The sequence below is a fragment of the Pleurodeles waltl genome, chromosome 12, assembly GCF_031143425.1.
Source record: "Pleurodeles waltl isolate 20211129_DDA chromosome 12, aPleWal1.hap1.20221129, whole genome shotgun sequence".
Taxonomy (NCBI): Eukaryota; Metazoa; Chordata; class Amphibia; order Caudata; family Salamandridae; genus Pleurodeles; species Pleurodeles waltl.
In genome coordinates, this window is record NC_090451.1 from 117,938,389 (window position 1) to 117,953,359 (window position 14,971).

General features: G+C 43.4%; 4 non-coding genes across 4 annotated transcripts; all 4 read left to right on the top strand.

Annotated features, from left to right (window-relative positions):
- Positions 1 to 3,459: 3,459 nt before the first annotated feature.
- TRNAI-AAU (transfer RNA isoleucine (anticodon AAU)) lies at positions 3,460 to 3,533 on the top strand. Its single transcript has one exon. It is a non-coding gene; the product is annotated as a tRNA-Ile (tRNA).
- A 3,591-nt stretch (positions 3,534 to 7,124) lies between these two features.
- Positions 7,125 to 7,198, top strand: TRNAI-AAU (transfer RNA isoleucine (anticodon AAU)). Its single transcript has one exon. It is a non-coding gene; the product is annotated as a tRNA-Ile (tRNA).
- A 3,592-nt stretch (positions 7,199 to 10,790) lies between these two features.
- On the top strand, positions 10,791 to 10,864 carry TRNAI-AAU (transfer RNA isoleucine (anticodon AAU)). Its single transcript has one exon. It is a non-coding gene; the product is annotated as a tRNA-Ile (tRNA).
- Positions 10,865 to 14,457: 3,593 nt separating this feature from the next.
- TRNAI-AAU (transfer RNA isoleucine (anticodon AAU)) lies at positions 14,458 to 14,531 on the top strand. Its single transcript has one exon. It is a non-coding gene; the product is annotated as a tRNA-Ile (tRNA).
- Positions 14,532 to 14,971: the final 440 nt, after the last annotated feature.

Below are 14,971 nucleotides of genomic sequence, written 5' to 3' on the forward strand. Positions count from 1 at the left end.
GCCGGCAGCGCCAGTAGAACAACACAAGTGCAAGGGATTGTCTCTCCAAGATGGAGACACTGCCTCAGACTATGTCTCGTGAGAGGTGGAGGGAGACCAAGAGCTGATTATTAGATGCGTGGGGATAAGAGGAACATAACTCAGGTGAACAGATTCTGGATAGTGATGCTATAGCTAGGATCAGCAACGTTACAGGGGAAAGGATAGGAAAATAATTAGGTGACAGAAGTATAGAAGTGGCTACAAGGGGGTGTGTCTCTCAAGAGGGCCGAAAGATACACTGAAGGCGAAGGTGAAGTGAAAGAAGAAAGAAAGATCAAAGGAAGTCGACAGTGATTGAGAGAAAACTCACAAAAACAAATTGAGCAAAAGACAAGGCCTGGGGAGTTAGACTACTTCAATGCAAATTTACGCCGCAGATGAGCATGACAACTGACCCTTGTACAGTGGTGCTGAAACAATTTTCAGTGTGGGGGTGCTGCCATCAAAGGGCTTCTGAAAATCCAGGAATTATACAAAGAACAAATCCTGCGGAATGAGCCACGCACATTCAGAAAGAGTGGTGATGCGTTGGTTACTTATTGGTAATCTTCATTAGCCTTAGTCCATTGCGTCCTTGTGACAGTCATTACAAAGTAAGGTGATGTCACCTTCCAACAGGAATAAAGAACAGGAGGATCCTTAAATGCTAGCCCCATGCACCCAACCTGGGTACCAAGCCCTTGCCAAAGGACTGATGGGAAGGTGGGCAGGATGTAATGTTTGTGACAAAGACAAGATGGACTAAGGGTAATGCAGAGTTCAAAACATTGGTACTCAAATGCAAAACAGAAACATTATTAAGCCATAATGCTTGACAAATGTATGCTCTGAGGACCAAGTAGCCACCCTAGGAATTTCCTAGATTGTTACTCACTGGAATTCAACCCAGGAGGTGGCCATTCCTCTCGTAGACCATCCCTGAACTGGAAGATATTCTAAAAAGCCTTGCAAAGCCAGAAAAATTGACAACTTAATCCACCTACTCAGAGTCATAAAAGTCACCTTCTTGTCTTTTCCAGGCTGTCCAAAAGTCACAAACAAGGAGTCGGTTTTCCTGAACTGCAGAGGCCTGTTGACATGAATGAAAAGAGCTCTTTAAACATCAAGTGTATTCAGAAAATGTTCCTCCGGAGAGGAAGGAGAGGGAATGAAAGAAGGAAGAATTATTTCCTAAGATCTATCAAAAATAGACTTAACCTTTGCAGCAAAGGTAAGGCTAGGCCTTAAAGTTACCCCATCTTCTAAAGTATCAAGTGAAGAGAGGACAGCATTTTAAGGCTCCCAGCTCCCCAATTGTTCTCAGCAAGATGATAGGAAATAGGAAAATAACTTTATAGGAAACAATCTTTATGTCTACAGTATCCAGATCCTCAAAGAGATAAAATTGCAAAGCCTATAAAAGAGTAGGAAGATTCTGAGTTGGAGAAAAGGGATTTTTCAACTGGTCTTACAATTGACAAAAGATCAGAACAGTCTAGACACCAAAGACTGTAACATCGACGAAGGTACAGAAAAGTCCCTAAAAACCTTTATCGCAAAGCAATGAGCTTTCAGAGTGGAAAGAGATTCAAGAGAAACCCATTCAGAAGAAAATGCAAAATAGCAGACAAACTACAGGTAGGTGCCAAAAGATCATGAGCAGAACATCACGTCTCAAAAGACTTCCAGTTCTTTGAGTAAGACTTCGAAGTAGAAGGCCTGCTGGAGTGCTGAATTAACTCCACTAAGGAAGAGGAAAGACCCTTTGCTAGCAGTCCAGACTTCTCAACCTCCAAAGCGATAGAGTGAGTTGGAGCAAGTAGGTCAGGGACGACGTTCTGACAGAGATACACTTGAGCAGTACCCAAGGAGGTAGAAGAGCCAGGGGTTCAGAAGAGGAAACCATGACATCTCTGGCCAATAAGGGCCCACAAGAATAAAGTTCCCTCCCCCCTGCTGAGACTTGAAGAGAACCATCTGGATCAATAAAAAGTGGGGGAATGTATAAAGGAGACTTCTCAGCCACTTTATCACCAATACGTCCACTATCTAGGCTCCTTGTTCCGGAAGCCTGGATCAGAATCGACAAAGATGAGCATTGTCCTTGTTTGAAAAGAGATCCAGAAAGGGTTTCACAAACTCTCGGCATATCTCTCAAAACAACGACCTGGATAATGTCAACTCCAGCAAATTTGGAAACCTCAAGCTGTCTGCCATCACATTGTCGGTGCCCTTGATGTGTACTGCCGACGTGTGCAACAGGTTGATCTCTGCCCAATAACCCAATTTTTCTGCTATTGCATTGAGGGATTTTGAATGCATGCTTCACTGTTGGTTAATGTAAAAGACAGCTACCTTATTCTCTGTCATTACTAGCACATTTTCTTGAGACAGATGATGATGGGAAAACTTCAAAGCCCTGAAGATTACCATCAACTCCATCTATTTCCATGACCTCCGACTCTCTAGGAAAGACCACTTGAATCGACAGGATCAGTCCAACACAGTAGCTCTCCAGCCAGGTTTGCTGGCATCTGTTGCGAAGAATTCAGGAGCATCCAGGTGTATTAGTGTCCACTTAGACAAGTGGTCTTCAAACTCTTTAATGCCGCATCCACCCAATGGGAAAAAAAAACATTGGTGCCTCCCCTCTGAATTGTCCACAATTCTTCTATTAAATTGACACTGTTTAAATATGTCTAGACCTATTTAAACATTGCAGTTAAGTTCTGTTACTGTTTTAAAAATGCAATCAAATAAATGACCCCAAATATACTATTCTGGTCAGGCCTGCCCTACTAACCAATTGCAGCGTCATGCTCTGCTGAGTAAACTGATCTCACGACAGTGAGGAATGCACAGGCCGGGTGGTGCCCGGCGCACAAAAGCGCGCCTTCTTGTGTTGTACGTCTCTTCGCGCAAATGCAAACTCAGATTTCCTGCACTGTGGTCGGCAGGAGAGACATGGGAAGGCGCAGTAGGGAAGGCTTGAGCAACGAACCGTTGGCTATGTTTTGTTGTTACTTTGTTGACAAGAGCTAAAGTAATTGGAAGCAGAAGGAACGGCCAGACCTAAAAAAAACTCTCTTACCTCCAACGCCGAATAACCACTATAATTATAATATCTCAAAAGCAGCTGGCCTTGTAAACTTAATGAGCAAGCAAGCCGATGCATTTTGGGTTTTGTTGTAAAAGAATAAAAATACTATCCATCCTTTCCTTTTTTTCCGGCAACAAGCGATGTTACAAAGATATCACAGCACACAGTGAGATTGAGTGAAAGAAGAGGCACTGAGGCTGGCGTGCAGCACTCCACAGCTCTTGTTATTGTAATCCAGACAGGGGGCGGAAGGAGAAAAGTATGAAGGAATTGCGATAGTAAGACCAACTCTTCTATCTATCTGCATTTCATGGAAAAAGGATATCTATAGTACTCATGGCCGGTTAGCTCAGTTGGTTAGAGCGTGGTGCTAATAACGCCAAGGTCACGGGTTTGATCCCCGTACGGGCCAGGTTGCATTTTTTCTCTCAACTAAACTCTTTTTTTCTCATTTAATCAAGCTCTTATAAATCCATACACTCTGTTGCTCCAGTATACGTTCACTTTCCATTAGTCCTTCTTTTGCCACTGCTGACCAAAGCTCAAGCCGGCAGCGCCAGTACAACAACACAAGTGCAAGGGATTGTCTCTCCAAGATGGAGACACTGCCTCAGACTATGTCTCGTGAGAGGTGGAGGGAGACCAAGAGCTGATTATTAGATGCGTGGGGATAAGAGGAACATAACTCAGGTGAACAGATTCTGGATAGTGATGCTATAGCTAGGATCAGCAACGTTACAGGGGAAAGGATGGGAAAATAATTAGGTGACAGAAGTATAGAAGTGGCTACTAGGGGGTGTGTCTCTCAAGAGGGCCGAAAGATACACTGAAGGCGAAGGTGAAGTGAAAGAAGAAAGAAAGATCAAAGGAAGTCGACAGTGATGGAGAGAAAACTCACAAAGGCAAATTGAGCAAAAGACAAGGCCTGGGGAGTTAGACTACTTCAATGCAAATTTACGCCGCAGATGAGCATGACAACTGACCCTTGTACAGTGGTGCTGAAACAATTTTCAGTGTGGGGGTGCTGCCATCAAAGGGCTTCTGAAAATCCAGGAATTATACAAAGAACAAGTCCTGCGGAATGAGCCACGCACATTCAGAAAGAGTGGTGATGCGTTGGTTACTTATTGGTAATCTTCATTAGCCTTAGTCCATTGCGTCCTTGTGACAGTCATTACAAAGTAAGGTGATGTCACCTTCCAACAGGAATAAAGAACAGGAGGATCCTTAAATGCTAGCCCCATGCACCCAACCTGGGTGCCAAGCCCTTGCCAAAGGACTGATGGGAAGGTGGGCAGGATGTAATGTTTGTGACAAAGACAAGATGGACTAAGGGTAATGCAGAGTTCAAAACATTGGTACTCAAATGCAAAACAGAAACATTATTAAGCCATAATGCTTGACAAATGTATGCTCTGAGGACCAAGTAGCCACCCTAGGAATTTCCTAGATTGTTACTCACTGGAATTCAACCCAGGAGGTGGCCATTCCTCTCGTAGACCATCCCTGAACTGGAAGATATTCTAAAAAGCCTTGCAAAGCCAGAAAAATTGACAACTTAATCCACCTACTCAGAGTCATAAAAGTCACCTTCTTGTCTTTTCCAGGCTGTCCAAAAGTCACAAACAAGGAGTCGGTTTTCCTGAACTGCAGAGGCCTGTTGACATGAATGAAAAGAGCTCTTTAAACATCAAGTGTATTCAGAAAATGTTCCTCCGGAGAGGAAGGAGAGGGAATGAAAGAAGGAAGAATTATTTCCTAAGATCTATCAAAAATAGACTTAACCTTTGCAGCAAAGGTAAGGCTAGGCCTTAAAGTTACCCCATCTTCTAAAGTATCAAGTGAAGAGAGGACAGCATTTTAAGGCTCCCAGCTCCCCAATTGTTCTCAGCAAGATGATAGGAAATAGGAAAATAACTTTATAGGAAACAATCTTTATGTCTACAGTATCCAGATCCTCAAAGAGATAAAATTGCAAAGCCTATAAAAGAGTAGGAAGATTCTGAGTTGGAGAAAAGGGATTTTTCAACTGGTCTTACAATTGACAAAAGATCAGAACAGTCTAGACACCAAAGACTGTAACATCGACGAAGGTACAGAAAAGTCCCTAAAAACCTTTATCGCAAAGCAATGAGCTTTCAGAGTGGAAAGAGATTCAAGTGAAACCCATTCAGAAGAAAATGCAAAATAGCAGACAAACTACAGGTAGGTGCCAAAAGATCATGAGCAGAACATCACGTCTCAAAAGACTTCCAGTTCTTTGAGTAAGACTTCGAAGTAGAAGGCCTGCTGGAGTGCTGAACTAACTCCACTAAGGAAGAGGAAAGACCCTTTGCTAGCAGTCCAGACTTCTCAACCTCCAAAGTGATAGAGTGAGTTGGAGCAAGTAGTTCAGGGACGACGTTCTGACAGAGATACACTTGAGCAGTACCCAAGGAGGTAGAAGAGCCAGGGGTTCAGAAGAGGAAACCATGATATCTCTGGCCAATAAGGGCACACAAGAAAAAAGTTCCCTCCCCCCTGCTGAGACTTGAAGAGAACCATCTGGATCAATAAAAAGTGGGGGAATGTATAAAGGAGACTTCTCAGCCACTTTATCACCAATACATCCACTACCTAGGCTCCTTGTTCCGGAAGCCTGGATCAGAATCGACAAAGATGAGCATTGTCCTTGTTTGAAAAGAGATCCAGAAAGGGTTTCACAAACTCTCGGCATATCTCTCAAAACAACGACCTGGATAATGTCAACTCCAGCAAATTTGGAAACCTCCAGCTGTCTGCCATCACATTGTCGGTGCCCTTGATGTGTACTGCCGACGTGTGCAACAGGTTGATCTCTGCCCAATAACCCAATTGTTCTGCTATTGCATTGAGGGATTTTGAATGCATGCTTCACTGTTGGTTAATGTAAAAGACAGCTACCTTATTCTCTGTCATTACTAGCACATTTTTTTGAGACAGATGATGATGGGAAAACTTCAAAGCCCTGAAGATTACCATCAACTCCATCTATTTCCATGACCTCCGACTCTCTAGGAAAGACCACTTGAATCGACAGGATCAGTCCAACACAGTAGCTCTCCAGCCAGGTTTGCTGGCATCTGTTGCGAAGAATTCAGGAGCATCCAGGTGTATTAGTGTCCACTTAGACAAGTGGTCTTCAAACTCTTTAATGCCGCATCCACCCAATGGGAAAAAAAACATTGGTGCCTCCCCTCTGAATTGTCTACAATTCTTCTATTAAATTGACACTGTTTAAATATGTCTAGACCTATTTAAACATTGCAGTTAAGTTCTGTTACTGTTTTAAAAATGCAATCAAATACATGACCCCAAATATACTATTCTGGTCAGGCCTGCCCTACTAACCAATTGCAGCGTCATGCTCTGCTGAGTAAACTGATCTCACGACAGTGAGGAATGCACAGGCCGGGTGGTGCCCGCGCACAAAAGCGCGCCTTCTTGTGTTGTACGTCTCTTCGCGCAAATGCAAACTCAGATTTCCTGCACTGTGGTCGGCAGGAGAGACATGGGAAGGCGCAGTAGGGAAGGCTTGAGGAACGAACCGTTGGCTATGTTTTGTTGTTACTTTGTTGACATGAGCTCAAGTAATTGGAAGCAGAAGGAACGGCCAGACATAAAAAAAACTCTCTTACCTCCAACGCCGAATAACCACTATAATTATAATATCTCAAAAGCAGCTGGCCTTGTAAACTTAATGACCAAGCAAGCCAATGCATTTTGGGTTTTGTTGTAAAAGAATAAAAATACTATCCATCCTTTCCTTTTTTTCCGGCAACAAGCGATGTTACAAAGATATCACAGCACACAGTTAGATTGAGTGAAAGAAGAGGCACTGAGGCTGGCGTCCAGCACTCCACAGCTCTTGTTATTGTAATCCAGACAGGGGGCGGAAGGAGAAAAGTATGAAGGAATTGCGATAGTGAGACAAACTCTTCTATCTATCTGCATTACATGGAAAAAGGATATCTTTAGTACTCATGGCCGGTTAGCTCAGTTGGTTAGAGCGTGGTGCTAATAACACCAAGGTTGCGGGTTCGATCCCCGTACGGGCCAGGTTGCATTTTTTCTCTTAACTAAACTCTTTTTTTCTCATTTAATCAAGCTCTTATAAATCCATACACTCTGTTGCTCCAGTATACGTTCACTTTCCATTAGTCCTTCTTTTGCCACTGCTGACCAAAGCTCAAGCCGGCAGCGCCAGTAGAACAACACAAGTGCAAGGGATTGTCTCTCCAAGATGGAGACACTGCCTCAGACTATGTCTCGTGAGAGGTGGAGGGAGACCAAGAGCTGATTATTAGATGCATGGGGATAAGAGGAACATAACTCAGGTGAACAGATTCTGGATAGTGATGCTATAGCTAGGATCAGCAACGTTACAGGGCAAAGGATAGGAAAATAATTAGGTGACAGAAGTATAGAAGTGGCTACTAGGGGGTGTGTCTCTTAAGAGGGCCGAAAGATACACTGAAGGCGAAGGTGAAGTGAAAGAAGAAAGAAAGATCAAAGGAAGTCGACAGTGATGGAGAGAAAACTCACAAAGGCAAATTGAGCAAAAGACAAGGCCTGGGGAGTTAGACTACTTCAATGCAAATTTACGCCGCAGATGAGCATGACAACTGACCCTTGTACAGTGGTGCTGAAACAATTTTCAGTGTGGGGGTGCTGCCATCAAAGGGCTTCTGAAAATCCAGGAATTATACAAAGAACAAGTCCTGCGGAATGAGCCACGCACATTCAGAAAGAGTGGTGATACGTTGGTTACTTATTGGTAATCTTCATTAGCCTTAGTCCATTGCGTCCTTGTGACAGTCATTACAAAGTAGGGTGATGTCACCTTCCAACAGGAAGAAAGAACAGGAGGATCCTTAAATGCTAGCCCCATGCACCCAACCTGGGTGCCAAGCCCTTGCCAAAGGACTGATGGGAATGTGGGCAGGATGTAATGTTTGTGACAAAGACAAGATGGACTAAGGGTAATGCAGAGTTCAAAACATTGGTACTCAAATGCAAAACAGAAAAATTATTAAGCCATAATGCATGACAAATGTATGCTCTGAGGACCAAGTAGCCACCCTAGGAATTTCCTAGATTGTTACTCACTGGAATTCAACCCAGGAGGTGGCCATTCCTCTCGTAGACCATCCTTGAACTGGAAGATATTCTAAAAAGCCTTGCAAAGCCAGAAAAATGGACAACTTAATCGACCTACTCAGAGTCATAAAAGTCACCTTCTTGTCTTTTCCAGGCTGTCCAAAAGTCACAAACAAGGAGTCGGTTTTCCTGAACTGCAGAGGCCTGGTGACATAAATGAAAAGAGCTCTTTAAACATCAAGTGTATTCAGAAAATGTTCCTCCGGAGAGGAAGGAGAGGGAATGAAAGAAGGAAAAATTATTTCCTAAGATCTATCAAAAATAGACTTAACCTTTGCAGCAAAGGTAAGGCTAGGCCTTAAAGTTACCCCATCTTCCAAAGTATCAAATAAAGAGAGGACAGCATTTTAAGGCTCCCAGCTCCCCAATTGTTCTCAGCAAGGTGATAGGAAATAGGAAAATAACTTTATAGGAAACAATCTTTATGTCTACAGTATCCAGATCCTCAAAGAGATAAAATTGCAAAGCCTATAAAAGAGTAGGAAGATTCTGAGTTGGAGAAAAGGGATTTTTCAACTGGTCTTACAATTGACAAAAGATCAGAACAGTCTAGACACCAAAGATTGTAACATCTTCGAAGGTACAGAAAAGTCCCTAAAAACCTTTATCGCAAAGCAATGAGCTTTCAGAGTGGAAAGAGATTCAAGTGAAACCCATTCAGAAGAAAATGCAAAATAGCAGACAAACTACAGGTAGGTGCCAAAAGATCATGAGCAGAACATCACGTCTCAAAATACTTCCAGTTCTTTGAGTAAGACTTCGAAGTAGAAGGCCTGCTGGAGTGCTGATTTAACTCCACTAAGGAAGAGGAAAGACCCTTTGCTAGCAGTCCAGACTTCTCAACCTCCAAAGCTATAGAGTGAGTTGGAGCAAGAAGGTCAGGGACGACGTTCTGAGAGAGACACACTTGAGCAGTACCCAAGGAGGTAGAAGAGCCAGGGGTTCAGAAGAGGAAACCATGACATCTCTGGCCAATAAGGGCCCACAAGAATAAAGTTCCCTCCCCCCTGCTGAGACTTGAAGAGAACCATCTGGATCAATAAAAAGTGGGGGAATGTATAAAGGAGACTTCTCAGCCACTTTATCACCAATACGTCCACTACCTAGGCTCCTTGTTCCGGAAGCCTGGATCAGAATCGACAAAGATGAGCATTGTCCTTGTTTGAAAAGAGATCCAGAAAGGGTTTCACAAACTCTCGGCATATCTCTCAAAACAACGACCTGGATAACGTCAACTCCAGCAAATTTGGAAACCTCCAGCTGTCTGCCATCACATTGTCGGTGCCCTTGATGTGTACTGCCGACGTGTGCAACAGGTTGATCTCTGCCCAATAACCCAATTGTTCTGCCATTGCATTGAGGGATTTTGAATGCATGCTTCACTGTTGGTTAATGTAAAAGACAGCTAACTTATTCTCTGTCTTTACTAGCACATTTTTTTGAGACAGATGATGATGGGAAAACTTCAAAGCCCTGAAGATTACCAACAACTCCATCTATTTCCATGACCTCCGACTCTCTAGGAAAGACCACTTGAATCGACAGGATCAGTCCAACACAGTAGCTCTCCAGCCAGGTTTGCTGGCATCTGTTGCGAGGATTCAGGAGCATCCAGGTATATTAGTGTCCACTTAGACCAGTGGTCTTCAAACTCTTTAATGCCGCATCCACCCAATGGGAAAAATAAACATTGGTGCCTCCCCTCTGAATTGTCCACAATTCTTCTATTAAATTGACACTGTTTAAATATGTCTAGACCTATTTAAACATTGCAGTTAAGTTCTGTTACTGTTTTAAAAATGCAATCAAATACATGACCCCAAATATACTATTCTGGTCAGGCCTGCCCTACTAACCAATTGCAGCGTCATGCTCTGCTGAGTAAACTGATCTCACGACAGTGAGGAATGCACAGGCCGGGTGGTGCCTGGCGCACGAAAGCGCGCCTTCTTGTGTTGTACGTCTCTTCGCGCAAATGCAAACTCAGATTTCCTGCACTGTGGTCGGCAGGAGAGACATGGGAAGGCGCATTAGGGAAGGCTTGAGCAACGAACCGTTGGCTATGTTTTGTTGTTACTTTGTTGACAAGAGCTCAAGTAATTTGAAGCAGAAGGAACGGCCAGACCTAAAAAAAACTCTCTTACCTCCAATGCCGAATAACCACTATAATTATAATATCTCAAAAGCAGCTGGCCTTGTAAACTTAATGAGCAAGCAAGCCGATGCATTTTGGGTTTTGTTGTAAAAGAATAAAAATACTATCCATCCTTTCCTTTTTTTCCGGCAACAAGCGATGTTACAAAGATATCACAGCACACAGTGAGATTGAGTAAAAGAAGAGGCACTGAGGCTGGCGTGCAGCACTCCACAGCTCTTGTTATTGTAATCCAGACAGGGGGCGGAAGGAGAAAAGTATGAAGGAATTGCGATAGTGAGACCAACTCTTCTATCTATCTGCATTACATGGAAAAAGGATATGTTTAGTACTCATGGCCGGTTAGCTCAGTTGGTTAGAGCGTGGTGCTAATAACGCCAAGGTCACGGGTTCGATCCCCGTATGGGCCAGGTTGCATTTTTTCTCTCAACTAAACTCTTTTTTTCTCATTTAATCAAGCTCTTATAAATCCATACACTCTGTTGCTCCAGTATTCGTTCACTTTCCATTAGTCCTTCTTTTGCCACTGCTGACCAAAGCTCAAGCCGGCAGTGCCAGTAGAACAACACAAGTGCAAGGGATTGTCTCTCCAAGATGGAGACACTGCCTCAGACTATGTCTCGTGAGAGGTGGAGGGAGACCAAGAGCTGATTATTAGATGCGTGGGGATAAGAGGAACATAACTCAGGTGAACAGATTCTGGATAGTGATGCTATAGCTAGGATCAGCAACGTTACAGGGGAAAGGATAGGAAAATAATTAGGTGACAGAAGTATAGAAGTGGCTACAAGGGGGTGTGTCTCTTAAGAGGGCCGAAAGATACACTGAAGGCGAAGGTGAAGTGAAAGAAGAAAGAAAGATCAAAGGAAGTCGACAGTGATTGAGAGAAAACTCACAAAGGCAAATTGAGCAAAAGACAAGGCCTGGGGAGTTAGACTACTTCAATGCAAATTTACGCCGCAGATGAGCATGACAACTGACCCTTGTACAGTGGTGCTCAAACAATTTTCAGTGTGGGGGTGCTGCCATCAAAGGGCTTCTGAAAATCCAGGAATTATACAAAGAACAAGTCCTGCGGAATGAGCCACGCACATTCAGAAAGAGTGGTGATGCGTTGGTTACTTATTGGTAATCTTCATTAGCCTTAGTCCATTGCGTCCTTGTGACAGTCATTACAAAGTAGGGTGATGTCACCTTCCAACAGGAAGAAAGAACAGGAGGATCCTTAAATTCTAGCCCCATGCACCCAACCTGGGTGCCAAGCCCTTGCCAAAGGACTGATGAGAAGGTGGGCAGGATGTAATGTTTGTGACAAAGACAAGATGGACTAAGGGTAATGCAGAGTTCAAAACATTGGTACTCAAATGCAAAACAGAAAAATTATTAAGCCATAATGCTTGACAAATGTATGCTCTGAGGACCAAGTAGCCACCCTAGGAATGTCCTAGATTGTTACTCACTGGAATTCAACCCAGGAGGTGGCCATTCCTCTCGTAGACCATCCCTTAACTGGAAGATATTCTAAAAAGCCTTGCAAAGCCAGAAAAATTGACAACTTAATCCACCTACTCAGAGTCATAAAAGTCACCTTCTTGTCTTTTCCAGGCTGTCCAAAAGTCACAAACAAGGAGTCGGTTTTCCTGAACTGCAGAGGCCTGGTGACATAAATGAAAAGAGCTCTTTAAACATCAAGTGTATTCAGAAAATGTTCCTCCGGAGAGGAAGGAGAGGGAATGAAAGAAGGAAGAATTATTTCCTAAGATCTATCAAAAATAGACTTAACCTTTGCAGCAAAGGTAAGGCTAGGCCTTAAAGTTACCCCATCTTCTAAAGTATCAAGTGAAGAGAGGACAGCATTTTAAGGCTCCCAGCTCCCCAATTGTTCTCAGCAAGATGATAGGAAATAGGACAATAACTTTATAGGAAACAATCTTTATGTCTACAGTATCCAGATCCTCAAAGAGATAAAATTGCAAAGCCTATAAAAGAGTAGGAAGATTCTGAGTTGGAGAAAAGGGATTTTTCAACTGTTCTTACAATTGACAAAAGATCAGAACAGTCTAGACACCAAAGACTGTAACATCGACGAAGGTACAGAAAAGTCCCTAAAAACCTTTATCGCAAAGCAATGAGCTTTCAGAGTAGAAAGAGATTCAAGTGAAACCCATTCAGAAGAAAATGCAAAATAGCAGACAAACTACAGGTAGGTGCCAAAAGATCATGAGCAGAACATCACGTCTCAAAAGACTTCCAGTTCTTTGAGTAAGACTTCGAAGTAGAAGGCCTGCTGGAGTGCTGAATTAACTCCACTAAGGAAGAGGAAAGACCCTTTGCTAGCAGTCCAGACTTCTCAACCTCCAAAGCGATAGAGTGAGTTGGAGCAAGTAGGTCAGGGACGACGTTCTGACAGAGATACACTTGAGCAGTACCCAAGGAGGTAGAAGAGCCAGGGGTTCAGAAGAGGAAACCATGACATCTCTGGCCAATAAGGGCCCACAAGAATAAAGTTCCCTCCCCCCTGCTGAGACTTGAAGAGAACCATCTGGATCAATAAAAAGTGGGGGAATGTATAAAGGAGACTTCTCAGCCACTTTATCACCAATACGTCCACTACCTAGGCTCCTTGTTCCGGAAGCCTGGATCAGAATCGACAAAGATGAGCATTGTCCTTGTTTGAAAAGAGATCCAGAAAGGGTTTCACAAACTCTCGGCATATCTCTCAAAACAACGACCTGGATAACGTCAACTCCAGCAAATTTGGAAACCTCCAGCTGTCTGCCATCACATTGTCGGTGCCCTTGATGTGTACTGCCGACGTGTGCAACAGGTTGATCTCTGCCCAATAACCCAATTGTTCTGCTATTGCATTGAGGGATTTTGAATGCATGCTTCACTGTTGGTTAATGTAAAAGACAGCTACCTTATTCTCTGTCATTACTAGCACATTTTTTTGAGACAGATGATGATGGGAAAACTTCAAAGCCCTGAAGATTACCATCAACTCCATCTATTTCCATGACCTCCGACTCTCTAGGAAAGACCACTTGAATCGACAGGATCAGTCCAACACAGTAGCTCTCCAGCCAGGTTTGCTGGCATCTGTTGCGAAGAATTCAGGAGCATCCAGGTGTATTAGTGTCCACTTAGACAAGTGGTCTTCAAACTCTTTAATGCCGCATCCACCCAATGGGAAAAAAAAACATTGGTGCCTCCCCTCTGAATTGTCCACAATTCTTCTATTAAATTGACACTGTTTAAATATGTCTAGACCTATTTAAACATTGCAGTTAAGTTCTGTTACTGTTTTAAAAATGCAATCAAATAAATGACCCCAAATATACTATTCTGGTCAGGCCTGCCCTACTAACCAATTGCAGCGTCATGCTCTGCTGAGTAAACTGATCTCACGACAGTGAGGAATGCACAGGCCGGGTGGTGCCCGGCGCACGAAAGCGCGCCTTCTTGTGTTGTACGTCTCTTCGTGCAAATGCAAACTCAGATTTCCTGCACTGTGGTCGGCAGGAGAGACATGGGAAGGCGCAGTAGGGAAGGCTTGAGCAACGAACCGTTGGCTATGTTTTGTTGTTACTTTGTTGACAAGAGCTAAAGTAATTGGAAGCAGAAGGAACGGCCAGACCTAAAAAAAACTCTCTTACCTCCAACGCCGAATAACCACTATAATTATAATATCTCAAAAGCAGCTGGCCTTGTAAACTTAATGAGCAAGCAAGCCGATGCATTTTGGGTTTTGCTGTAAAAGAATAAAAATACTATCCATCCTTTCCTTTTTTTCCGGCAACAAGCGATGTTACAAAGATATCACAGCACACAGTGAGATTGAGTGAAAGAAGAGGCACTGAGGCTGGCGTGCAGCACTCCACAGCTCTTGTTATTGTAATCCAGACAGGGGGCGGAAGGAGAAAAGTATGAAGGAATTGCGATAGTAAGACCAACTCTTCTATCTATCTGCATTTCATGGAAAAAGGATATATATAGTACTCATGGCCGGTTAGCTCAGTTGGTTAGAGCGTGGTGCTAATAACGCCAAGGTCACGGGTTCGATCCCCGTACGGGCCAGGTTGCATTTTTTCTCTCAACTAAACTCTTTTTTTCTCATTTAATCAAGCTCTTATAAATCCATACACTCTGTTGCTCCATTAGTCCTTCTTTTGCCACTGCTGACCAAAGCTCAAGCCGGCAGCGCCAGTAGAACAACACAAGTGCAAGGGATTGTCTCTCCAAGATGGAGACACTGCCTCAGACTATGTCTCGTGAGAGGTGGAGGGAGACCAAGAGCTGATTATTAGATGCGTGGGGATAAGAGGAACATAACTCAGGTGAACAGATTCTGGATAGTGATGCTATAGCTAGGATCAGCAACGTTACAGGGGAAAGGATAGGAAAATAATTAGGTGACAGAAGTATAGAAGTGGCTACAAGGGGGTGTGTCTCTCAAGAGGGCCGAAAGATACACTGAAGGCGAAGGTGAAGTTAAAGAAGAAAGAAAGATCAAAGGA